Source organism: Canis lupus, chromosome 1 (genome assembly GCF_011100685.1).
Source record: "Canis lupus familiaris isolate Mischka breed German Shepherd chromosome 1, alternate assembly UU_Cfam_GSD_1.0, whole genome shotgun sequence".
In the NCBI taxonomy this organism is placed as follows: domain Eukaryota; kingdom Metazoa; phylum Chordata; class Mammalia; order Carnivora; family Canidae; genus Canis; species Canis lupus.
The window spans coordinates 74,355,069-74,382,511 of NC_049222.1; the positions used below are offsets into that span (position 1 = coordinate 74,355,069).

Sequence of the window (27,443 nt, forward strand, 5' to 3'; positions counted from 1 at the left end):
TAAGATATTTTTTAAGAAAGACTTTTAAAAAGTAACAGAAAATTAATACAGAACAGTTTCAAATAAACATCCACTTCTCATAATTTCATGTTAAAGTGGTAACACATGTCTATCGCTTTTTTCCTAATATGGCTGTGTCCTGGATTGATAGTCTAAAAAGATAGTCCTCCTACTTCATTAAGTGAATATACCATAATTTATTCAACCAGTTCTCTATTGATGGACATTTAGGTTGTTTCCAAGGTTTTGCCGTTATAAATAGTGCTACCATGAATAGCTCAGTGCCTATGCCTTTTCACAATTTTGCCTGTGTATCTTAGGGCTAAATTCCTATAAATAGAATTTGGGGTCTAAGTATGCATACATACGTAATTTTCACATTGCCAGATACCCCTCTACTCAGTGTGTTCCTTTTTTTTGTTTATTTATTCCTTTTTTTATTGTCCACCAGCAGCATGTAAGAGTGCTCACGTTCCCATAGCCTCATCAATATAGTATGTGGTCAAAGTTTCAGAATTTTGCCAGACTGCTAAGTGATAAAAATGGCATCTCAGTGTAATTTTAATTTGCATTCTCTTATCACGAGTGAGGTAGAATATCTTTTTATCTTTTTAAGTGAATTCTACATCTTTTTCTGTGATCTGTCTGCTTTTACCTCTAACATATTTTTCTGTAGGATTACTGGTTATTTTCTTTTCTGCTTTTAAGAAGCTATGTTAACTCTCTATGATTTAAGTTGTAATTTTTTAAGCCAGGGCATCATTTGTCTTTTGCTACTTTGTTTTTGGTTGTTTAAACTCGCTACATGAAAATATTTTTTGGTGAAATTTATCAACAAAGATGTCACTTAGTACCATGGGTTATTATTGAGATCTCATAAGAAGACAGTGTCAAGAGGGAAGTAAACTCAACATTGAGTCCTGAGGAAGCCAAACATTTCAAGATCAAATGGAAGAAGAGCACCTAGTGAAATGCTCTGAAAATAAAGATCAAAGCTAGAGAAAAGCTGAGAGTGGTTCACTGAATCTGAGAGAGATGTCAACTCTCAATTATCCTTTTAATAACACACATATAATGTAATTTATAATATCATTTTCTTTGTAAAGAAAATCTTCCACAATTCCTTTTTATTATTGATTTTCAAACAGTTCCTTCACACTTTATCAGGTGATTTTTTTTTTACTTAAAAAATATTGACCAAAAAAATTAACTAAAAATGTAAATTTCTTACATTCGCTTAATGAGTTGTCTAATCCATAGATACTGAAACTCTTAAACTCCTATCAAAAAGGAAATGAGCAAAGCAAACACCAATCAATTGCAGTCAAAATATGAAATTAATGAATTGGGAAAGAAATTCAAAGAATCAAGAAATACTGAAAAAAAGAACCCTTATGAATTAGATAAACAGGTCTTAATTGAAATACATTGTAAAGAATTTGAAATTACTGAGCAAACTTGAACACTGACTGGATACTTGATATCCAGAAATTAGTATTTTTTAGGATAGTGACATTGTAGTAATCTTTAAAAAAAAATTTTAAAAGATATCCATACTGAACTATAAAATATAGCAAAAGATAAGCGAAAAGGTATAATGCTTACTATTTGTTTGAAAATCATCCAGTGGGTTCGGGATAAATGGATAGAGAGAATAATACACATTGATAATTGCAGAAGATGGCGATAGATATGAGTTCATTGTATTATTCTATTTTTGTATAGTTAATGTTTTCACAATAAAGTTTTCCTTTAATAAAGAAATTAAGAGCCAACTGTTCATCCCTAATGGCTTTCTTTAGCTCATCAAAGAAGAAAATGATCTTTACTGTGCTGTATTACCATAGTCCCAGTGTGTAGGAGTGCTAACAATACTGACTCCATCTTTGGCCCTCTCTCTTGTTCATGTTCCCTTCTCTTGGGGCTACATACCAGGCCCCTGGGAGATAAACATACATACCTTAGTAATGCCTCCTAAAGCGAGGAAAGGGGAGAGGCTTGCTTTGGCTTCCCAGGACTCTGTTAGAGACAACCAAGTCTTTCCCCTTCCTGATGCAGCCAGATGGTGCCGCAAGATCTGATTGAAGGTTAGCTGTCAGGTAGGTACTTCTGAACACTTTGATCTCACTCCAATGCCCTTCTGTGTGTCTTTTCCCTCTATAAAATCTGTGGACTCAGGTCTGGACTTTTTGGAGAACAATTCTGCAGCTGCCATGGATCATCCTCCGCCCCATACCCCCTCTTAGTAAGTTACCCTGGGTAGAATTTGTGTACACTGAATGGAGTCTCCTGCTTCATTTTCCAGTCTCAAAGCAACTCTCAGTTTGGGGAATACTTTACTCCTCCTCCCCCACCTTGTAACACCCTGCCATTTAAATTACATGAAACACTGCAACAAGTCGGTTGCTACAAAATAAAACATGTTTATGTGGAAACCACAAAGTAAAATTGGGACATTTAAAATTATCTTCCCCTCAATGTTACATGAAACAGTTACTGTTCAGTGACCTAAATTTTTTTAAATGTCTGTTAAAATATTCGTAAAATAACCAGTAGGTTTATTTCTTATTATAAAACTAATAGAAAATCACCCATAATCCCAGGCCAAGAGATGGCCTTTTTTCGTACTGTTTCTTCATTTTGCCCATGCATATATTTTGTCTTATTTTGTGTATTGAAAGTGAGTTCTCACTGTACCTTTTTTTTTAACTTCAAGATGGATTGTGAATGTCTTTCACTTTAATGAAAATTATTACAGAACACTCAGACATACAAGTATTTTTCCACTCACGAGTCTTTTAAATCTCAATTCATATCTGTGGTTATTTCTCCTTTGTGATTTCTGACCTTGTTGTTGATTTTTTTCCCTCATCATGCTTTTAAGAAGTTTAACTCATACAATTTTTTCCATGTGCTTTTTTTTTCCAAGACCACTTTTTTTTTAAGTTGACCTTTTTGTATGTTTTATAATTAATTTCTTATTTCATTCTTATTAATGCCTTCTCAGCCTCTTTTGGTAGTCCTTTCCTAATTTTGTATTTGATTAGTTTCCATTGTTTGTATTTAATAATGAGGACATTTGAGATGATACAATTTCCTCCTCTGGGTTTTATCACATATTCCTATTTCTGTAGATTTCTCAATTCCATCTCTTTTAAATTCTCCCTTGATCCAACTTCATTCCAGAGTGTTTAAATTTTCGAGGTGTCACCAATGTATTATGTATTTAACTTTACTGGCTAATAATCAGATAGTATCCCAAAGGACTGAAATTTCAGGATGATGTACTAAGGCATAAATCTATCTAATTCTCATATATTTTTCCAGGCATTAAGTGGACCCTTTGAAGTAAAAATACACATTTTTCATCTCTAGGGAATTTTCTTAAAATTGTGTTTTATTATATCCTGCCCTTTTCCCTCTGTCCTCAACTTCTAGAAATATTCTTCAGATGTCAGATTTCTTGCACTCATTAATTTTTTAAGAGAATTCTATATTCATAAAGGGATGGGAAAATTTTTAAATTTGTTTTTGCTTTATTTACAGTTTTCAGCTTTATCTCTCAAATTTTCTGTTAAGTTTTCATTTTTGCTATCACATTTTTTAAAAAGATTAGAGAGGGGGGTGAGGGGGAGGGGTAAAGGGAGAGAGAGAATCCTCAAGCAGACTCCCCGCTGAGCATAGACCCTGATGCAAGGCTTGATCCTACCACCCTGAGGTCATGACCTGAGCTGAAACCAAGAATCAGACACTTAATGGACTGAGCCACCCAAGTGACTATCATTCTTTGCTATCATTTTAATTTTCAAGGTCTCTTTTGTTTCTTATCATAACAGAATACTGTTTTCTATATATGTATTATTTTCTCATATCTCTGATAACATTAATGGTAATTGTCTTCTACCTGCATATATTATTTTTTCTAAGTTTTTTTTCCTAATTATTTCAGTCTGTCATTCATATCAGAGGTTTCTTCAATATGGTGATTCCTGGCTAGAGGTTCATTATTGAAGCACAGGATCTCAAAGAGCAGATCGAAGGCTCTACGTTCCCAGGAGGGGTTGAAAAAGCTTGTCTTCACTAATAGGAGAACTAGCTGGCCCATTTTGTTGGTGGATTTCTGACATGATTATTTTGGGGTGTGTGTCTTGGGCTGGTTTGATTTCTTCACAAAGGTGCTCCTGATCCAGGGCCTTCATGCACATCTCCAGGAGTATCATTCACATAAACTGTCTATGAAAGGCTTCCCCAGAGCTGTGGAACCTAGTAACTCTTCTTCAAAGAACTGCTAACTGAACAGCCATTTAGTGGAGGAAGGAGATAAAGGAGGGAGAATCTCAACATCTATTATAACATTTTCATTTAATCTTTGTTTTTCATAAATTATCCACCGCCCCCTGCCCCAACCCCATCTGTTCCAGGATCCCTTCTCTACTCTGTGATAGCCTCTATTTGCCGAAAGTTCTCCCCTTTACCCTTTCTAATCCTCTACAGGAATGGAGGAGAGGTCATCAGAAACATACAGAATTGAGATGTCAGGTCCTAGTGCTTCTGAAACACAGTTCCCTGTCTTTAGCTTCACCCTAGTTTCTATCTCTGAAGGCATCTAGACTTTCTAGGTATTTCTGTGGTACAAAATGGGTGGATTTTTGGCTTTCCCTGCCACTAGCTCATGATCCAACTTTCTTAGGTCTGCCAAGTCAGTGCCCCCATTCATGTGCTTTCTGTCTCCAAGGATATGGCTTTTCCTCCATTCATTCCTTTTGTTCTTGTGAGTGTGTGCCTATTCATGTTCATTTTATGGAAGTTAATACTTCCTGTTAAAATGAAAAGATTGGAGGGCAGCCCTGGTGGGTCAGTAGTTTAACGCCGCCTTCAGCCCAGGGCCTGATCCTGGAGACCCAGGATTGAGTCCCGCGTTGGGCTCCCTGCATGGAGCCAGCTTCTCCCTCTGCCTGTGTCTTTGCCTCTCTCTCTGTCTCTCATGAATAAATAAATAAAATCTTTTTTAAAAAATGAAAGATTGGATAAATGTATGACTAAGAGATCTGAAGCAAGTCTCCTAAACATGTTAAATTCCAGTGTCCTCATTTGTAAGACAATGGCTTTACATTATTTATAGGTTGTTGAGAACCCATTCTAGTGTATTGTAAAATTGCATAACATAAATTTTCTCCATTTTTCTGATATTTTTGTTATTCAGTACCACTTAACTAGGTTGTCTAGAAGACTCCTTCATACTGAAAGTGAAGTTCCACTACTTCACTTTGTCACACTCAGATTCATGGCCACTTATCCCATTTTAAACAATTATGAGGAAAAGTACCTTTATTTTATACTCCCATCTCTTTAAAAATCCATTTTACTGAGTTGAGTTTATAAAACTATTAAGGAACTAATGCTTCAGCCTCTGAACTTTACAAGTACTCAATGTAGCTGAAAAAAATTAATTTCAGTTGTCTAAAGAACAGCTTTCAGGTGCTCGAAGATTTATAGTAAGCCTCTTATGATTGTCGGCCCAAAATAAAACATAAAACCACTTTTATTCTAAGCTAAATTGAACCAAAATATAGATGCTTACATGAGACACGATCTTGCAAATTTCTCTTTATCCTTTGGACATGACTTTTACAGAGCTATAAATGATCATGTTTACCTTTCCGAAAATATGAAATGCTACATTAATCTGCACAGTCCCTAAGTATTTGAAGTCCTTGGAGAACTCTGCCAAAGTTAAAAAAGTCTGGGCAACTCAAATGCAGAGAATCATCAGGAGAATTTTGTTATTTATAGAATGGTATATTTCCATCTTTCTGTGCCAGTTATTCTTAAAATATGCTTGGACAAAGGAAAAGAACATTTGTTGGTATTAAGTGAAAATATATAATGTGAAGTTAAAACTAAGAACAGGATTTATTCAAAACTGAATGCAGTTATTAAAGTATGCAAAATGAAAACTAACAACCTTTCTTACCAAATGATTACCAAAATAATTTGAAAATAACCCAGATAAAATATACTGGCAAGTGTGGAGGGGGAAGAAATAGCTTATCTGGTACAAACCGTGATTAATAACTTTTTCAAGTATTGCTCTAGCCTTTTGCACTTTAGGGAGATTCAAGAATTAGGATTTCTGTAGGTATACCAACATATGAAATCTGAAATTCATGTTATAATATAATGCCAGCACATAAGTATTGAAAAATCTTCACTTATAGTAAATAATTTGAAGCAGCATAACTTCTAGTTTTCAGAAGAGTCTAAGCTATGAGATCCATTTTTACACACACACATATTTCAGTAGAAGAGGCAATTTAAGAAATCTGCAAGGTATTTGGAACCCTATTCTTTAATTATTTGCTCATCTTTTCTGGAAATTAAAGTAGATGGGGCAAGGCAAAAAAAAAAAAAAAAGCCTATTTCTTAGGGATTTTGTATAGAACTTTCGTTTCTGCACACCCTTTTTGTCCTAATGGCAGAGTACATTCATGTTTTGCAGTCTTTCCATACAACATAGACTTGTGGAAACTGTAGGATTCCTTGAATCTTCACATGGTAATGGCTTCTCTTTATTCCACATGAGACAAATACAAAGAAAAATTACTTCGTTATCAAGTCCTGCATTCCCAACTCTACTTTTCAGTTCTGAAACTTTTATTGATTACTTCTATAGCTCAGCAAGTATTTATTAAGCGCCTTTTTTGTGCCAAGTACTCTCCTATGCAGGGGCAACATCTCAGCAGTATACAAGACCAACAAATCCTGACTCTCACAGAAGTTACAATTCAGGAGGATAAATTATGCTGGTGTTTTATTATAAAAGTAAATATAATTAGAGATTATTCAGAAGAAATGAAAGGAGGAAAATGAACTCTACTCCAACATGATTATTAGCATTTTTGGGTTTTTTGGTTTTTTAAAGACTTTATTTGACAGAAAAGCAAGAGAGTGAGTGAAAGAGTGAGCAAGCACAAGCAGCGTGAGCTGCAGCAGGAGGTTGAGAAGCAGGCTCCCCACTGAGCAGGGAGCTTGAGGTGGGCTCAATCCCAGGACCCTGGGATTATAACCTGAGCTGAAAGCAGATGCTTAACTGGCTGAACCAACCAGGTGCCCTATTATTAGCATTTTGGTCTCTTTACTTCTAGTTATTTTTCCTTCCTCTTTCAGAATTTGTAGTTGTTTCCCTTTGTTAGGGGGGCTATGTATGATAGGGTATTAACATACCATATCCTAGGTTTTTCTCCTTATAAGCATGTGCCCATGTAACTGCATAATCTTCAAGATCATTTTTACAGTTGATACTGTTCAAATGTTCAGTTTCTTGAGACTGGTATTTGAGTGGAATCTTAAATTCCGTTCATATATTCCATACTTAGGAAAAACTAATCTTTACTGTGGTTTGTGAGAGATATTCCTTATATTCCAAATCCTGTTTTAACTTCAGGCTTGCTAATCAGGGATCTCTGGGTCTGTAATGGGTTTACACAGACAGATGTGTTTATGATGCTGCCCAATGCTGTGATATACTTTCCCATAGAAATAACGTGATGAATGGTGCTTCAATTCCCAGGCCAATCCAGATCAAGGGTTTCGTGGGCCTATGATGTACTTAGTATACTCTTAGCATTAAGCTTCTTCAAAAATTCGAATGGCTTTTGATCCCAGAATTGTAAACTGAACCATCGCTATCATGTTGGTTCTAGAATATGTTTGGCAATACAAATGGGTTTTTAGGACTTTAGAAATTTGGACTGTTATAGCAATGCTATTTTTCAGTTAAAGAGAATAATTGTTAATGGATAGAATTAATTGTGTTCATTCATTTATCTGGATATAAAGTGGCTGGGTTACCTTTACTTGGAAAACAAAATCTCTGGCTTTAGGATTGTCATTTGAAGTTCTTCAGCTAATAGAACCTATAATTCAGACCTCAATTCTCAAGGATACTTTGTATATGTGCAAAGAACAATCTAGGTTTCTGAGAATATACTAAAAGATATGACCATCAAAAAGAAAAAAAAAAGATATGACCATCAATTGATTTCTAATTTCAAGGAAGACAGTTACAAGCTAACAACTATAAAAGGAGCCAGAATGAAGTAAAGTGCCACAGTAGTGGCAGAGGCTTTGAAGAAAGTAAAAAGACAACCCAAAGAATGGAAGAAAATTTTTGTAAGTCATTTATCTGACATAGGATTTGTATATAGAGCATCTAAAGGACTATTACAACTCAATAAAAAGAAACAATTTAAAAATAGATCAGGATACCTGGTGGCTCAGTGGTTGAGTGTCTGCCTTTGGCTCAGGCCGTGATCCCGGGGTCCTGACATGGAGTCCCACATTACACTCCCCACAGGAAGGCTGCCTATGTCTCTGCCTCTCTCTGTCTCTCATGAATAATTAAAATCTTTTTAAAAAATAAAAATAGACCAAAGATCCAAGAAAGGTACAGAAAGGGCCAATAAGCACACCAAAAAACACTCAACATCTTTAGCCATCAGGAAAATGCAAATCAAATGAGATACTACTTCACGCCAGTAAAAGTGAATGATAATAACAAATGTTGGCAAGGATGTAGAGAAACTGGAACCCTCCTATATTACTGAGAGGAATGTAAAGTGGTACAGCTGCTTTGGAAACAGTCTAGAAATTCCTCAAAAGGCTAAACATAAAGAGACCATTCTTCTCCTAGAATTGCTCCTACCAAAAGAAATAAAAATTTATATGCACATAAAAACATGGTCTTGGATGTTCATAGCAGCATTATTCATAATAGCCAAAAGGTAGAAACAACCCACATGCCCACCAACTGAAGAATTGATAAACTGAATGTAGTATACCCACACCATGGAGTCTTATAAATAGAAATGAGGTACTCATAGATGTTATAAGATGAATGAGGCTTGAAAACATTAGGCTGAGTGAAATAAGCCAAATACAAAAGATCACATAGTGTTCCATTAACACAGAATATCCAGAGTAGGCAAATCTATAGAGGTAGAAAGTAGATCAGTGGTTGCCTGGGGCCGGGGGAGAGAGAGGGTTGCGGGAGATAGAGGGCTGCAGGTGATTGCTAAGGGGTACAGGGTTTCTCAGAGGTAATTAAAATGTTTTAAAATTGATTATAGTGATAATCACAACAACTCTGGACGTACTAAAAGCCAAGGACTTGTATGCTTTAAATGGATGGATTGTATGGTTTGTGGGTTATATCTCAATAAAGCTATTTTTTACAAAATTGGGGGTAATGTGGTGGGAATGAAGACTGACTTGCAAGGGTTCATGAGGGATCATGTGGAGGTGATGAAAATGTTTGATTGTGGTGATGGTTTCCCAACTAAAAGTTTTTTTAATGATTATTGAAGTATACCCCTAAAATCAATAAAATTTATGATATATAAAAATTTTTTGTAATTTAAGTAAACTGTCAGAGAACTTAAGATTGGTCAGAACCCACATTTCTGGAATAGTTACACTCCTTGAAGCAGAAGTACTGTAAGGTAGCATAATTTGTGGCCAACCACAAGATCCAGAAACATTGCTGTTAGCAATAGTATTTCATTAATTCCAGGTAACTAGCCATATACTGATTTTCAATCGTCAGGTGGTAAAGAAAAGGCAACTTGTAAAGCTGAGCACTTCTTCATGGCCCCACGTGAACCTCCAGAGCTCATGACCATGTACAGCAGGCTTTCCAGTACAGCATAATCATCCATGGTGTCTTCTTACACTGGAGCTGTTCTTGGGACAGAAGTTATCTGAGCTCACTGGATTGGTTGGTTTCCTGGAAGATGAAATGGCCTAGCCTAATACCTCAGAGGATGCCAAGGTTCAGATAGGTGGGGGGCAGCGGGGAGTGTTCATCGATACAGTGCCAGAGGTCAGAATTCAGAGTTTTTATAAGGGGGGAAAAATGAAGTACAGTTGTACCTGGCTGGTGCCTCTGCTCTCTCTCATGCCTGGTGGGCCAGAACATGCCCATATGGCTGGCCATCAATGTAGGCAAAACTGTATCGGTGATCCAGAAACAGACCTTGAATGTCTGTGAAAGAATTTATCTGATTACCTGGTTTCTCTGCCAGTCAGGCCCATTGGGATTCCACTGAGACCATGGAGCAGGTAAAAAACAGGAACCTAGGGGCACCTGGGTCGTTCAATCAGTTGAGCATCTGCCTTCAGCTCAGGTCATGATCTAAGCGTCCCGGGACAGAGCCCCATGTTGGGCTCTCTGCTTAGCAGGGAGTCTGCTTCTCCCTCTCACTTTCCCTCTGCTCTCACTCTCTTAAATAAAGTCTTAAAAATAAATAAATAAAAACAGGTACCTAGTTTCTGGTCAAGTATGTAACACTGGTCACTATAGCTTAGCTACTTACTGTGATAATCATGACAACTAACTCCAGAGGAGCCCCATAAAACCCTTCAAGTAGCACCTTGTAAAATCCTGTAGTATCTATGTCAGCCTTGGTCTTAGGCTAATGTCACCCACCATATGGTATCTCATCCAAGATTAGTACCATACCTGGCAGTAAGAAACAAAAAAACATTGATAGAGAAATTAAGTCAAAGGATTACATACTAGTACAACCCATCTAATCTGTGCGGATTGAAGCACTCAGGCTGAGTTAGAGGCAAGTCCCGAAGACAATAGGATCTGAAAGTCAGATAGGATCAGAGAAAAATCAGAAGAGTTGGAAATGTAGGTTTGGGGATCATCTTGAATGGTAAGCAGTGGTGATAGCATGGTCCTTAGGACTGACTGCATGAGTCTGGACTTGAGTTCTTGTTCTGCCATTACCAGCTAAATATCTAAGTAGTAAAATCCCTTTTCCTGTCCAAACCTCAAGTTCATCCTCTGTAAAATTACTTCTTAGGTTTATCAAATATCAAATGAGAACATTTTTTCTATACCCTTGAAGCCACAGTAATAAGTGAGATACTCTTCCCCCAGTCCCAGGAAAGGCTCAGAATAAGAGAGAAAGAGCAGAAAGAGCTAATGATAATAAAAAGATGGTAAATATATAAGGACTGATTTTGTATTTGCTGACAATCAAGAGCCAAGCAGAATGAAAATATAGATTATCAAGATAGGGAAGGCAATTTCTGTTTAAAATGATGCCTGGGTGGCTGAATGTCTGTATCATAAAACAGAGTCAAATTTTTTAAAAAGGGAGCATATTCAGGGCACCTGGGTGGCTCTGTCAGTTAAGTGTCTGCCTTCAGTTCAGGTCATGATCCCAGGGTCCTTGCATTGGGCTCCCTGCTCAGCAGAGAGCCTGCTTCTCTCTCCCTCTGCTATTCCCTCTGCTTGTGCTCTTTCTGTCAAATAAATCTTAAAATATATATATGATGTGACACCTACATGACAAATTCTCGAGAAAGAAAAAGTCTGAAAATTGGCAGCAATTGAATGTTTTACAAATGTAGTATTTCAATGAGTATTTTGAACATGCCTATTTTAAGAAATTTCATTTAAGTTACTTTAAATTGAGGTTTAGGTTACTAACTTGCAAATAACCCATTAATTCTGAGGATTGCCATATATTACATTACCTATTATGTGACTCCCAGTAGGCATCCACAGTTTAGTGCAAAGTGAAAACCGTGATTTGTCAGGTCACAGAGGAACATACTGTTTTTCTATATTGATAGGTGGGTCAGGAGGTAGGCATGAATCTGAATTTGGATCCACCAACACCTGAGTTCTAATTCTGACTTCACCACTTACTAGCTCTATGAACTTCAAGTCACACTATATACAGGCTTCAGTATTAGAAGTGGTCATAATACTACCCATCTCTTAGATTCAGGTTAAGAATTAAATGAGGTATCATCAAGGTACTTATAAACTTTATTCTACAAAATGGCATAGCGTTCTGTCAGGAAGAATCAGTCATTAAACATGTATTGTTTTTCTGAGCCCATTTTGTCAGGTATATATATATACTACAACCAAAGGAACACTGGGACTCATAACTGTAATTTAGATAATATTTCATTTCTAGCAAAGTTTGGGGTGTTCTGGATTCAGAGACTCAACCTGGGCTGCACATTGGAATCACCCAGTGGACTTTAAATATGGATATCCAAGCCCTCCCATCAGAGATTGTTTTACTTGTTCTGAGTATCATTAGGGTAATGAGACTTCTAGAAACCCTCCAGGTGGTTCTGATGGGCAGTCAAGCTTGAGATCCACTGCTCTAGAAAAAAAAAATTGTCACATACAAGTTGGGGGAACCAAACCAATGAATTCTTCTGTAAATTTAGCTAATCTAGCCTAGGTCTAACCTAAAGTACAGATTAGCCTAGATAATCATGAATATACTGAAGAGAAAGCTCAGCTTTTTGTTTCAAGACCAGTTCATTAGCAGAAATCACTGAGCTCAAAGCACCTTCTTCTTGCTGGCCTCCTCACCAGGTGCCCTCAGAAAAGTGGCTATGGCCAGGCTGTGTTGTGGTTGGACCATCTGCAGTTAGGGTGTTCTAGAGAAACAGAACCAGTAGGATATAGGATGTAGGGTGTGTATGTATATAAATTATAAGAAAATGGCTGGTGCAATCACGGAGGCTAACAGTTCCAACACCTGCAATTGACCAGCTGGAGACCCAGGAGAGCCAATGGTGTCATCCCATCAGCTCTGAGATTCAGGAAGAGCCAATATTTCAATTAGAGTCCGAAGGCAATGAAATTGATATTCCAGCTAGAAGGCAGTCAGGTGGAAAGAGTTTCCCCTTACGTGTAGGGGGTCAGCCTTTTTGTTCTATTCCTTCACCTGGTTGGATGACACCCACCCACATTTGGGAAGGAAATCCCCTTTATTCAGTCTACTGATTCAAATGTTAATCTTATCCAGAAATACTCTCACAAACACACCAGGATAATGTTTGATCAAATGTCTGGGCACCTTGTGGTCAAGTTGACACATAAAATTAGTGATCATAGTGATATTTGATCCTTAAGCTCCATCTGCTTTTCCTTTAGGAAACACCAAAAGGCACCCAGGAGCAGGAGTAAGGAGACTTGGAGACAGTTGTCTGGCTGTCTACAGTATAGTCTCTTGGCAATTTAGGGGAAAGAATGAGAAATTAACAAATTGTTATGTTATTTACTTCCATATCCATGTTTCTAGATTATTTAATAGCAATGGCTTTAAGAACTGCTACACCCAATTCTGTTTCCTTTGCAAACACTTGGGTCATTGAAAGGAGAAAACAAGTCACAGGCAAAACATGAATGAGTTCTCTTTCTTGGCCTAGAGAAGTTCACTCAATATTTTAAACATTACTGAGACACAGCAGTCTTAAATATTCTATTTTACCCAAAGCATTAGGGCTACTTAATAATCTTCACCACTAGATAATTCATACACAAACACACACACACTTTGCTTATCTTCTTAAAGTTTTGCATTAATTTTTTTTCCTTCCTATATACTCCACCTGTGTCACTGGAGCTTACTCCTCACTCTACATGCTAAACTCTACTTGTGAAATAGAAGCTTCCTCTGCACTTTCAGTTTTCTCAAACTTCTACCATTTGGAAGTGAAACCCACCCTTTGAAAGCTCAATTTTCTTAGAGAAAGCCAAAGTTGGCTGAAGCCTGATTATTTGCTAGAGCAGAGCCAGAAATAGGCTAATGGGAGGTAAAGGGTGGTGGTGGAGAAGCTATCACAAGAGGGAAGAAGAAGAAGAAAAAAAAAAGCCAATGTTGCATATTAATGTCCAGACCTAAAAGAAAAACAATTGCCCTAAGTATCCATAAGTTTATGCACCTCTCCTCTAGGAGGCGCTCTCTCACCCCTCCACCCAACTCCTGCCTCTTGTCTAAGTGTATCATCAGTGATTCTCAGAGTGTGCTTCCCAGACCAGAAGCCTGAGCTTCATCTGGGAACTTGTTAGAAACACAAGTTCTCAGACACCACCCCAGACCTACTCAATTGAAAACTCTGGGAGTGGAACCCAGCAATCTGTTTTAACAAGCCTTCCAGGTGAGGCTGATGCCTATCTTTGGGAAGTTTCACGCTAATGAAAGCATACTTTGCTTCCTCAGGGCTATACTGACACCTCTGCAAATGAATGTTCCTTTTTCTTCCAACGCATTAGGTGGGAAAGACAGTTTCCTATTCCTGTCTGTGGGCTCAATGTTGCACGCAAATGAGCAAAACATCAGTTGACTCCTACCTGGACTTCTGAACAGCACATTCATAAAAAGGGAAGGGATGAAGAGGCACGAAGCAAGAGAAGGAGAAAAATCAAAGTTGTGAGGTGAACCAACACCTCTTTTATTCTAACAGGAAACATTAATATGGCTTTTAGCAGGTTTTGATTCTGAGTATTTGTTTTTACATGATTTTCACATTAGTCTACCAGACTGAAAGCCCCTGAAGCAGAGCTTTTCAAACCCAAGAGTCTATCAGAACTCCCTGGGGTGAGGGGTGGGGAGAGGAAGCTTGTCAGCATGAGGAGTCCTAGTCCTTCTCCCAGAGATCCTGATTCAGTTGGTCTTATTGTGCCCAAGATTGCGAATCCGAGAAACCACCAAGGAGCCCACACCGATGCAAACACACGAGGGTTTATTAACAAGCTCGAGCTTGGGTCCAAGTATACCCGACACAGCAGAGCAGGGACTTGGACCCCGAGGCGGGTTACAGCTGGGTTTTTATGGGCTGATCTAGGGGATTTCCAGAAGGGGTGAAGGAATTTTTTTTTTTCATTCCAAAATGGGGGAAAGGGTGGGGGAGTTTCTTAAGCTCTGTTTTCATTCTGATATGGGACTTTCTGTCAAGGACATTATGCGGTCTTTCTTGGAACTGACTTGGGCTACAGGCCGCAGCTGTTTACTTTTACTTATCTAGGGGCTTAAGATGGTAGCCAGAGGTCTTATCTCTTTCAGCCTCCACAGTCTAGGGTGAGGCCCATGACTACATTTCCAACAAGTTTCCAGGCAATACCAAGTTACTGGTCTTTCAACCACACCTTAGCACTGCACTGAAGGACAGATCTGTGCCTCAAGAATTTAAATAGATTGTTTTCAATAGGTTCATAGTCTTGTAGAAGCAAAAAGATAAAATATTTTGTTTCATAAACTTTAAATTTATTAAAGAGAAAGTTCCCCCAACATAGTGATAATAATAGTAGTATTCGCTTCATAACATGATTGAGAAGATTAAAGAAGATCATACATGGAAAGCATTGGCTGTAAAGAATTTTTCAGCAATTACTGGTACATAGTAGATGCCTATGTCTTGGTCCTTAGAGGTGTTTGTATAGGAAAGAGGAAGTGAGGAGCCATAGCCAATGGTGAGATTTTGAAGAGTCAGCCAAGCAAAGGGGAGCAGGAGTCATTCACCTGAGGCTGTGGGGGCACTCACTGATGTCCATAGTAGGCAGTTGATGAGAAACCAACTGTTTTATACCCTGTTTCAAACAGGGTATAAAAGTTTCTCCAAACCAAATGGCAGGGAGCACATCTTAAAAATTCAGCAACAAAATTAAGCAGACAGAAGGAATAAAACAATCAAAAGAAAGCAAAATACATACTCTGGGAAACTCCCAGAAACAGCATTGACTGCAGTCTGTCTATCCTTCTGAACTAACTGCAACATGGAATGGAACTGGATTGCCTGCCTTAAAAGGCATGTGCTAGATGAACTGAATAAATCCTAGGTCAATAGGAAGCTGGTGGAAATTATGTTGAATCAGCCAAAGTAATTCTGCTTCCTCTTTCAAAGCCTCTGTTTATACAGAAGTAGTGGTTCTCAGCTTTGATTGCACATTGGAATCACCTAGAGAGCTTACAAAACTACTGATGTTTGAATCTCACCTCCAGATACTCTGACATAAGTGGTCAGGGTTTAGCCAGGGCACAAGGATATTTAAAGTCTTCTCTATTGACTCCAACATCCAGGCAAGATTGAGAATCATTCTCAAAGTTTTCATGACTCTTCTATGCTCAATTATGAAACATAAAAGATTTTATCCATCCAATATGCAAGAATTTCTAAGTGTCAAAACTGATTAAGGCTACAAAAGATCAAAAGAGAATTTATTAGGAAGGTTTATTGGGAGAGCATTGTTCTGTAATGTCAATCTTCAGGGTGGAAGCGTAAGGGGTGCCTTCCTCTTCACCTTGACTAAGAAAGAGGGGGTTCATCAGGATTACTTAGAGTTTTCTATTCATCCAATATAGCTAAGGAAACAGAGTGGCCTGGTACCTGACCACTGGAAAAATTTAAAGGCAGAGAGACTTGCTAATTGCTCCAATGTTGAAAGGTAAAGTGTTTTGTCAGGACAAAGCATGCCTAAGCAGACTGCTCAGGAGGTACAAATTTGCATGGTCCTGAAGGTTCATTCCCTCTATCCTTTCAGTAGATCAGCAAAGAGCTGGCCTGCTGAGTTCATTTAAAGGGAAAACAGACTAATACAGACAGCTGATCTCACAAGGCTTCATCCTTCTATTCTATATTTTAATTTATATCTTTCTTTTTTTATTTCCTAAAAGTAAGAGAAATGTCATGGACATGCCTACAGTTTCAAATAGAAGCAGGGAAAATAACTTCCCACTGAATAATTTAAGGGGAGAATGGAAGTCAAAAAAGATTTCAGCAAAATGGCATATTAGAAGGCTCAACCCCCAGCCCTGACTCTCCTAAAAAAGCCCCCAGAAAATAAGCTAACATGAATCACTACATTGTATACCTGAAACTAATATAATACTGCACGTTAACTATACTAGAATTTTTTAAATTAACAAAACAATAATTTAACAACTATCCATGAATGAAAATAACCTGGGAATGTTCCAAATTATAATTAAGAAGCTACAGCAATGCATGGAACATAAAAACCAAGGATGGCCACACAGAGAAGTTAGGAATCATTTTACCTGCTCCCTGTTCCCCATCCCCCCATGCTAAGAGGAGTCCCCTACACTGTGAGTTCCTCTAAGGAGGATAAGGAGAGCAAAAAGACCCCAGCAGCTTTTACTATTAAGGATTCCAGCAGTCCACACTGCTTCCTTGGATCCCTACAGCCTTCCCCACTGAGGACCTGAACAGTCTTAGCCAATGGAGACTTCAGGCCACTGGGAGCCCAAGCAATGTACTCCTTGCCCTTGAAGCCCCACTATGGCCCACCTCCCTTCCACAGCCCTCTTACCACCATTCACACACCCATCCAGTCAAGGTCTGGAGGTGCTATATACCCACCAGACCCAGTGAAGTGACCCCATGGACTCATTGGAACTCAGAAAGTATTCACAGAATGGGCATCACCATGTGTCCCTAGAAGCAGCGCCAGACCTAACACCACCACATACACGCCCAGCTAGCCCCTTTGTGCCCACCTATAGATGAAAGTCTCTCCCTACTGATGGCAGTTCTTAAAGTCTGAAAGAGGTGACTGCTTCTTCAAATCTGCTGGTAGAAACACAAGGGTACAAGGAACACAAAAAAAATCAGGCAAATATGACACCGCCAATGGAACACAACTAATTTCCGGTCACTAGCCCCAAAGAAATGGATACCTATAAATTACCTGACAAAGAATTTTAAAATAATTGTTTTAAAGAAGCTCCGTGAGCTCAGTTGAGCTCAGGTAGACAACTCAACAAAATCAAGAAAGCAAAACATGAACAAAACAACAAGCTCAACAAAGAGACAGAAGTCATTAAAAATGCACCAAACAGAAGTTCTGGAGCTGAAGAATATAATGAATGAAATTTTAAAAAATGCAACAGAGAGCTTTGACAACAGACCTGATCTAGCAGAAAAGAGAATGAGCAAACTCAAACACGTATCATTGGAAAATATCCAGTTGAAGGAGAAAAAGGAAGAAAAAAAAAAAAGAAAAAGAAACACAGTGAAGAAGCCTACAGGATAATAGGACACCATGGAGTAAATCTTGTGGGAGTCCGAGAAGAAGAAAGAGAAGAGAAGGGGTGGGCAGAGAGATTATTTAAACAAATAATGTCTGAAAACTTCCTAAAACTGGGGAAGGAAATAGATATCCACATCCAGGCAGCTCAAAGAACCCCAAATAGGCTGAATATAAAGAGGTCCACATAGAAACACTTAATTAAATTACCTAAGGACAAGCCAAAGAGGGAATTTTGAAAATAGAGAAGAGTGACTCGTCACATGGAAGGGATTTCTCCTATGAGGCCATCAGTGGATTTCTCAGCAGAAACCTTGCAGGCCAGAAGAGACTGGGATGATATAGTCAAAGATATATTCAATGACTATGATATGTTCTTCTGTTCAACTAAATGGAAGAAAATTGCCAACCAAGAATACTATGTCTGGCAAAAGAATCCTTTAGAAATAATGTAGAGATAAGCTTTCCCAGACAAAAACTAAGGGAGTTTGACATCATTAGACCTCCCTTATGATAAATGCTTAAGGGAGTTCTTCAACTTGAATTGAAAACATGCTAAACAGGAGGAGGAGGCAGAAAAAAAAAAAAAGAAAAAAGAAAAGAAAACATGCTAAACAATAGGAAGGCATTGGGACGCCTGGGTGGCTCAGCGGTTGAGCATCTGCCTTTGGCTCAAGGCGTGATCCCGGAATCCCAGGGATCAGGTCACAAATCGAGCTCCCTGTGAGGAGCCTGCCTCTCTCTCTGCCTATGTCTCTGCCTCCTTCTCTCTCTCTGTGTTTCTTGTGAGTAAATGAATAAAATCTTTTTAAAAAAATAGGAAGGCATAAATCTCAAAACAGTTATTAAAATTGGCTCTAGAGACAAAGAAGGTTATTCTATGATAAGAGGGCCAATTCAGCAGGAAGATTTGACAATTGGGAATATATACACACCCAACATCAGAGAACCTAAATATACAAGGCAAACATTGACAGATCTGAAGGGAGAAATTTACAGCAATATAATAATAGTGGGAGTCAATACCCCCACTTTCTCTTTTTTTTTATTTTATTTATTTATTAACAAGAGACACAGAAAGAGAGCACGCGCGCAAGAGAGCGGCAGAGAGAGAAGCAGGCTCCATGCAGGGAGCCGGACGCGGGACTGGATCCCAGGTCTCCAGGATCAGGCCCTGGGCCGAAGGCAGGCGCTAAACCGCTGAGCCCCCCCGGGCTGCCTGATACTTTCAATAATGGATAGAATATCCAGACAGAAAGTCAATAAGGAAATACCCGACTTAAAAAAGCACTACATAAAACAGAACCTTCAAAATGCTGAATTCAGGGGCACCTGGTTGGCTCAGCTAGTTAAGTGACCAACTCTTGGTTTGGGCTCAGGTCATGATCTTGCAGTTCTGGGATCCAGCCCCCGTCAGGCTCTGCACTGAGTGCCGAATCAGCTTCAAATTCTCTCTCTCCCTCTCTCTGCCTGCCCCCTCACTTCCCGCTCACAATGTGAGTGCTCTTGCTCTCTCTCTCTCTCAAATAAATAAATAAATCTAAACACAAAACAAATAAAAACAAAAGACCAAAAAAGCTGATCTCATAGCAACAGAGTAGAATGGTGCTTACCAGGAGTTGGAGGGAGGGGGAAGGGGGAAAACGAGGAGCTGCTGGGCAAAGGGTACAAACTTTCACTTATAAAATGGGGGCATTTTACAAAATCTGGGGATTTCATGTGTAATGACTACAGTTAACAATACAGTTGACCCTTGAATGCTGACCCCCCCCCCAGCAGTCGAAAATCCATGTATAATTTTTGACCTCCCCAAAGCTTAACTATAGTCTACTGTTGGCTGTTAGCCCTACCGATAACGTAAACCGTCATTTAACACATATTTTGTATGCCATGTTTTGTATACCCTATTCTTATAATAAAGCAAACTAGGGAAAAAATGTTATCAAGAAAATCATGGAAAGACATTTATGATACTGTATTGTCTCTATCAGAAAAAATCCATGCAGTTCAAAACCTGTGTTGTTCAAGGATCCACTGTACTGTACTGAGTCCTTGCACTCTGTGAAGAGAGTAGGTCTTAAGTGCTCTTGTCAGCAAAAATAAAAAAGAAAGAAAAGAGAAAAAAGAACAAAAGAGATAAAATGGTTACTATGTGAGGTGATGGATATGTGCATTAGCTTGATTGGGGTGATCATTTCACAATGTGTATATATATCAAAACATCAAGTTGTAAACCCCTTAAAGAAAAACCAAAACAGAGACTACAGTTTGAATATATCCTTAGATTAATATTAATAGTCATATCAGTGATATATATATAATAGTCACACAATATTAATTATAGTTAATAGTCATATAAGCATTAATAGTCACACAAGCAAAATTAATAGTCACATAAGCAAAATATAAAATTGTCCTGATTTCCCTGAAATGCTGACCCAAGAGGCTGAAAAGGAAAAAGAGAGAAAGATAGGAAGGTGTTTCCTAATTACTTTCCTTGAATCAAGTCCAGCTTATTCAATGTATGGTTATGTTACTTTTAACCTATCAGAGGGGAAAAGCTTGGAATATCTGATAGCACCAAATGCTGGTGAGAATGTAGGAAAATGGAACCCTCATACTTTCTGGGAGAGTCATTCAGTCACAATAAATCTAATAATAACTATTGTAGGACTATAGGTGAAAATTAGGACGGACTGAGATGAACTGACATAATGGTCAGCCTATGTGTGATTAACCAGAAATCATCTAGTGGTGGGACCACTCTTGAGCATATTGAGAACAACATGAATCCGATATTAATTTTTTAAAATTTATTTATGATAGTCACACATAGAGAGAGGCAGAGACATAGGCAGAGGGAGAAGCAGGCTCCATTCACCGGGAGCCCGACGTGGGATTCGATCCCGGGTCTCCAGGATTGCACCCTGGGCCAAAGGCAGGCGCTAAAACCACTGTGCCACCCAGGGATCCCATGAATCCAATATTAGATCGTCTACTATTTCCTACTTGGTTCTGAAATAATAATAGAATTAAGGACAGTTGATTTACTCTGAGGACCCTTCCCCCACTTAAAGATAGAGAATGAAGTGGCTGCTTTGTGCTTTATTTTATTTAGCTTTGTGATTTTAAAGTAGTAAATATTGTTTTTCCTTTGATGAATAGTTTTTCTAGAAAATGCAAATTTCCAAATTTCAGAAATAAAAATCAAAGCATACCAAAAACCAATATACCCGTACTAGGTTTTTAAAAGGCAGTGATAGTTAAAAAGAGAAGGAAAGAAAAGAAAAGAAAGGAAGAAAGAAAACAAAAACAATAAAATCTCCAGCTCCTCTGCCCTGACATAAAAGCCCAGGCACTGATTTTTTAAATTAAATAAAAGGTTCAGTTTTATTTAAATATTTTTCCTTAAAAACTTGATATATATTAGTTATAATTTATATTTTGCCTGGGTCATGGATGGGGTGGTCTCTAATGGAGGCTGCTTCCAATCCTTTGGTGGACTCCTCACAGGTTGGGAGGGGATGTTTTCTACCCTACATCATGGCAGCCTACCCCCATGGGGGTGGAGGCTGAAACCACAATGCAAATGGATTATAACGAGCCTAGGGGTTACCCTAGGGCAGAAGTAGAAGAAGATAGCCCACGTTCTGCACCTGTGGCTCTCGGTCTGTTAGCCAGAGGGTCCTGGCAGCCAGAAGGCCAGGATGTTAAAGGGTCTTGGAAGCATACAAAGTCAGGATGTTGTGCCCTCAGGCTTCTAATGTGGGATGTTGTGCTCCTGGGCTTCTAATATGTAACCTATTTATCACCATCCTTGCTTCCAGCTCCTGTCAAACTGTCTACTCTATCATTTGACCAATGCGTATGCATGTATAACCTCCTGTGCAACCCACACATTTCTATCCCAGCAGGGACCCAGAACATTTCTATCCCAGCAGGGGGTTTTCTTGTGCCCCTCTCAGTTGATTCCTACTCAACCCCAGGAGTCGAAGATCTTGATTTCCATCACAATAGATAACATTCGCTGCTGCTAGAACTTTGTATCAGAGAAATCATATAATATGTACTTTTTTGTGTTTGTCTTTGACATGGATCCATGTTGCTGCATGTATGAGAACCAGTAGTTCTCAATCCTTTCTTCTTAGTGGTATTCAGTGTATGGCCACACCACTAGGTCTTGATCCTCTCTCTTGTTGGTGAACATCTGGGTTGTTTCTAGTTTTTGCTATTGTGAATAAGGTTACTACAAACATTACAGCATACATTTATTTGCAGACATACATTTTTCATTTCTCTTAAATAAATACCTAAGAATGGGATTGATGTATTTATGAAAATATGGTCTAGTAATAGTTCTGGTGCATTTTTGAAAATCTGCTATGTTCATCTTTACTTTTTAATTGGAATACTTATGTTTCACATTCAGTGCCAATAATCACAATATAACTATTGTGGTTGGTTTTCTGTTTGTTTCCCATGTTTTCTTTTTTCTTGCCTTTTTTTAAAGTTTATTTATTTATTTACTTAAGCAATCTCTATGCCCAGGGTGGGGCTTGAACTCATTACCCTGAGACCAAGAGTCACATGCTCTTCTGACTGAGCCAGCCAGGCACCCCTTTCCTGCCTTGTTTTGGGTTAATCAAATTTGGTTTTCTTGTTTAGAATTCCACTTTATCCTTCTATTTATATAATTCTTTGAGTTATTTCTCTGTTGTCCTAGAAATCGTAACACTTACCTTTAATATGTCTACCTTCTCACATCAAACAGCTTCACAATATAAGAATCATACAATGTATAATCCAGTTCACTCCCTCTTACCCTATAGCTTCTTATCCTCTTATTATGTATTATAATAATGCTATAAATCCTATAATACATTGTTATTATTTTTGCTTTAAACATCAGTAGTATTTTCTAGAAATTAACAAATATGTGACACAAATAAATAGATAAAAGGCATTATTTATTTATGATAGTCACAGAGAGAGAGAGGCAGAGACACAGGCAGAAGGAGAAACAGGCTCCATGCAACGGGAGCCCGACGTGGGATTCAATCCCGGGTCTCCAGGATCGTACTCTGGGCCAAAGGCAGGCACTAAACCTCTGCGCCACCCAGGGATCCCAATAAAAAGTATTTTAAAATGTTTATACACGTTTATTCTTTCTTTCCTTTTCTTTTCTTACATTTTTATTTAAATTACACATTTACTCTTTCTGATACTCTTCATTTCTTCCTCCAGATTTGAGCTTCCCTCTGGTGTCATATCCCTTCACGCTTAAATTACTTCTAGTATTTCTTATAGCACCGCCTGGACACAAATTATTTTTTTTTAAGATTTTATTTATTTATTCCTGAGAGACACAGAAAGAGAGGCAGAGACACAGGCAGAGGGAGAAGCAGGCTCATGCAGGGAGCCTGATGTGGCTGGAACCCTGGGATCACGTCTTGAGCCAAATGAAGGAAGAGGCTCAAGCGCTGAGCAAACCAGGCATCCCTCTTTTAAGACAATTTCAAAGATATTGTTTTATTGTCTTCCAGCTTCCATTCCTTCTGAGAAGTCAGCAAGAGTTCTGGTCTTTATCCCCCTATTCAAGATTCTGAATCTGTGAATTGCTCCCCAACCCCCACCAATTTGTGAGAGTCTTGGCCATCTCCACATATTTATTCTGCTCCATTGTTCCTGTCTTCCTCTTGGACTTCAATTACACGTGTATTAGATGATTTGATTATGACTCACAGGTCTCAGAGGATTTGCTCAGTGTTTACACTGGTTTTTCTCAGTACATTTCAGTTTGGATAAATTTGTATTCCTATTCACTGATCTTACCTCTGCTCTGTCAAGTCTGCCATGAAGCCCATCTAATGAAATCTTTGTTTCTAATATTGTCTTTTGGTCCTCGCATTGCGTTTTGCATCTTTTCTATAGTTTCCATTTCTGAGGTGGAATTCCCTGCCCACATGTTATCCATCTTTTCCAGCCAATCCTTTAACATATATGTCACTTATTTTAAATTTCTTGTCTGCTCATTCTAACACAGTGTCCATTTGTGAGTCTGCTTTTATTGACTGTCACTTTTTTTCTAAAGATTTTATTTATTTGCTCATGAGAGACAGAGAGCGAGATGCAGAGACACAGGCAGAGGGAGAAGCAGGCTCCATGCAGGGAGCCTGATGCAGAACTTGATTCCAGGACTCTGGGATCATGACCTGAGCTAAAGGCAGACGTTCAACTGCTGAGCCACCTGGGCGTCCCGATTGACTGTCACTTTTATTTCCTGCTTTTTTTCATTAAAAATCTTTTCTTTCTATTTAAGATAAAGATATTTTATTTAAAAATTTTTTAAAAATTAAGTTTCTAGCGGCACCTGGGTGGCTCAGTGGTCGAGCATCTGCCTTTGGCTCAGGGCGTGATCCCAGGGACCTGGGATAGAGTCCTACATCAGGCTCCCTGCATGGAGCCTGGTTCTTCCTCTGCCTATGTCTCTGCCTCTCTCTGTGTGTCTCTCATGAAAAAATAAATAAAATCTTCTTTTTAAATTTAAAAATAAAAAGAATAAATTAAGTTTCTGTTTTAGTTTCCATATAATTAACATGTAGTGTTATACTAGTTTCAGATATACAGTATGGTGAGTCAACAATTCTATACAGCACAAGGTGCTCACATGACAAGTGCCCTCCTTCATCCCCATCACCTATTTAACCCATTCCCCACTGTTAACCGTCAGTTTGTTCTCTGTAGTTAAGAGTCTGTTTCTTGGTTTGCCTCTCTCTTTTTCCTTTTGCTTCTTTGTTTCTTAAATTCCACATATGAGTCAAATTATATATTTGTCTTCCTTTGACTGATTTATTTTGCTTAGCATTATACTCTTTAGCTCCGGCCATGTTGTTGCAAATGGCAAGATTTCATTCTTTTTTTTTTAATGACTGAGTAATATTCCATTATATGTATACCACATCTTCTTTATCTGTTCATCTACCGATGAATACTTGGGCTGATTCCATAATTTGGGTATTATAAAAAATGCTATAAATATGTCCTGCTTCTTTATGTCTTATAATTATAGCACAGCCCAAGCAAATTAATATATAGCCTATCTATTTCTTAATTGATGTGGAATGCTGGAGCCTGGAAAGTATGTTATTTATTAAGTGCCCTAAAATTCTCCAATTATGTAGCAAGTAAAAGCATTCAATAAATATTTATAGAACAGGAACTTTAACATCTTCTTAATAAAAGAAACCTAAAAATACAAATTGTTTTTCTGATATTTGTTTGCTCAATATCTAACATCTTTAGAGGGATGTAGATTGGCATTAACAATATCTGTAGCTACTTCAGTGATTGACAGTGATGGCTTCAGGAGAGTGGTTTATGTTAACCTTGATTAGAGTAAACACAGCTCACAAAGCATTGTGATCTTGATTACTATTTATCTTCTTTGGTGAAGGTTTGTCTTTTATATAAAGCAATAGGCCTGAGTTAGGGTTGGTTCAGTCCTGCTCTTCTGTAGGTATATAAATACACCATCTAGAGGCACCTGGGTGGCTCAGGCAGTTAAGTGTCTACGGTTGTCTCAGGTCATGATCCCAGTATCCTGGGATCAAGCCCCAAGTCAGGCTTTTTGCTCAGTGGGGAACCCACTTCTCTCCTCCTTCTGCTTGCTACTCCACCTCTTCATGCTCTCTCTCTCATTCTCTGTCAAATAAATAAGTAAATAAAAAACAAATAGATAAATAAAATCTTTAAAGAAACAAATACGCCAACTATTTACCCAAAAATGTCTTAAATTAGAGGCAGGATAATCAAAAGAAAGTAGAGATTAGAAGTTAAGAGCAAAGGCTCTGGAGTCTGAAACTCTGAGTTCAAATTCTAACTATGCCAACTAACTTGGTCTGTAGATGTTTCTACACCTAAAAAGTGCAGGTGATAACAAGAGTACCTACCCTATTTGGCAGTTTTGAGGATTAAATGAGTCAAAGTAAGCATGTGGCTGGTGTTACATGTGTTTGGTAAATTAGGAGAAAACAAAAGATAACAAGGAAATTAACAATATGGGAAGAAGTTGTGTTTCTTATCCTCCATCTAAACCTATGAAACAGAGATGCTCGCCTTAAAGACAGGGAAAGGGCACTTTCCTAAGGTTAATGTGCAAATTCCCCTTCTGATATGTGGGGGCCAGCCCCTGACACCACGAGCAATCACTGGGAGACAGTGGCTGTGTTGAAATTTATTAGGATGTAACAGAACATAAAGAATGACAGCTTTATGTGACAGATCTGTTAGTTACTTTCTAATAGGACAGAACCAAGGCTGCAGGTCTGAATGAGAACTTGGTTATGGCGTCAGATTCTTTGTAAGAAGCATAAGTATTCAGTAATCAAGGATAACTAGTATTAGAAAAAGGTCTCTAAAGTGAGATAAGTTTGAATGGGGGAAAATTTCATAGAAATCATGAAAAAAAAAGCTTAGTTGGAAATTTATCCTGAAAGATAAAAATAAACAGTGTAAAAACTTTATCTTACGTTGAACAAATTTAGATTATAATTTCAGCTAAGCATTGAATAATGGGATGAAGAAGAAGAATTCTAGCATTGATTTTTATAGGATAGTGGAGATACCATTCTTCATACTGGACTTTCACAGCCTGAGTATTTTTGCAAAAATATTTAAGGGTGTAATCAGATTTTCATGAGGTCTTTCCTGATCATTTGATGGTTAACCTATTCTCTTTTGAAGTGCCTCTCATGTCCAAATCATCCTCATTAATATTTTCCCTTCCTTTATTAACTGTCCTAGATAAAAGACATATTTCGTCTCTCTCTCTCTCTCTCTCTCTCTTTTAGATTTAGATTTAGATTTTTATTTATTTATTTGAGAGAGAGAGAACACATAAGCAAGGGGAGGGGCAGAGGGAGAGAGACAAGCAGACTCCCTGCTGAACAGGGAGCCCAATGCAGGATTCCAGGAGATCATGACCTGAACTGAAGGCAGATGCTTAACTGACTGAGCCACCCAGGTGCCCTGTATTTTCTCTCTTTTATGTGAATTTTGCTTCCCTTTACAATCTTGTAGCTGCAAGAGTTAAGTCATGAACTTTCAGAAAACAAAATCCTCTTAGAATAACTCTCATCTTTTGAAGTGATATAAATAATGTTGTGTTGAAAATTAGCTATTTCATACTTTTTTTGAAACATTATAAACATTCATAAAAACATGCTATTTCCTGAAATTCCTTTAAGGTTTTGATTAGAGAAAGGTTTAGGAGCAGGAATGCATCTTGGTGTATACATATTTTTTAAAGATTTATTTATTTATCTGAGAGAGAGCACCAGTGGGAGAAGGGACAGTGGGGAAGGGAGAGAAATCCTCAACAGACTCCCCACTGAGTGCAGAGCTGAGGTAGCACGGCTCAATCCCAGAATCCTGAGGTCATGACCTGAGCTGTAATCAAAAGTTGGACGCTTAACCCATTGAGCTACCCAGGTGCCCCTTGGCATATACATGTTTGTGAAAGGTTGCCAACTGCCATATTTTGGACAACAGCATGTTGCACTTCTGTGTTTGA

The 27,443-nt window shown here is 38.2% G+C and overlaps 1 long non-coding RNA gene across 1 annotated transcript in view; it reads right to left on the reverse strand.

Moving 5' to 3' along the window:
* The window catches only part of LOC111096426, an 84,210-nt gene that overhangs the window by 174 nt on the left and 56,593 nt on the right, over positions 1-27,443 (reverse strand). The window lies entirely within an intron of this gene.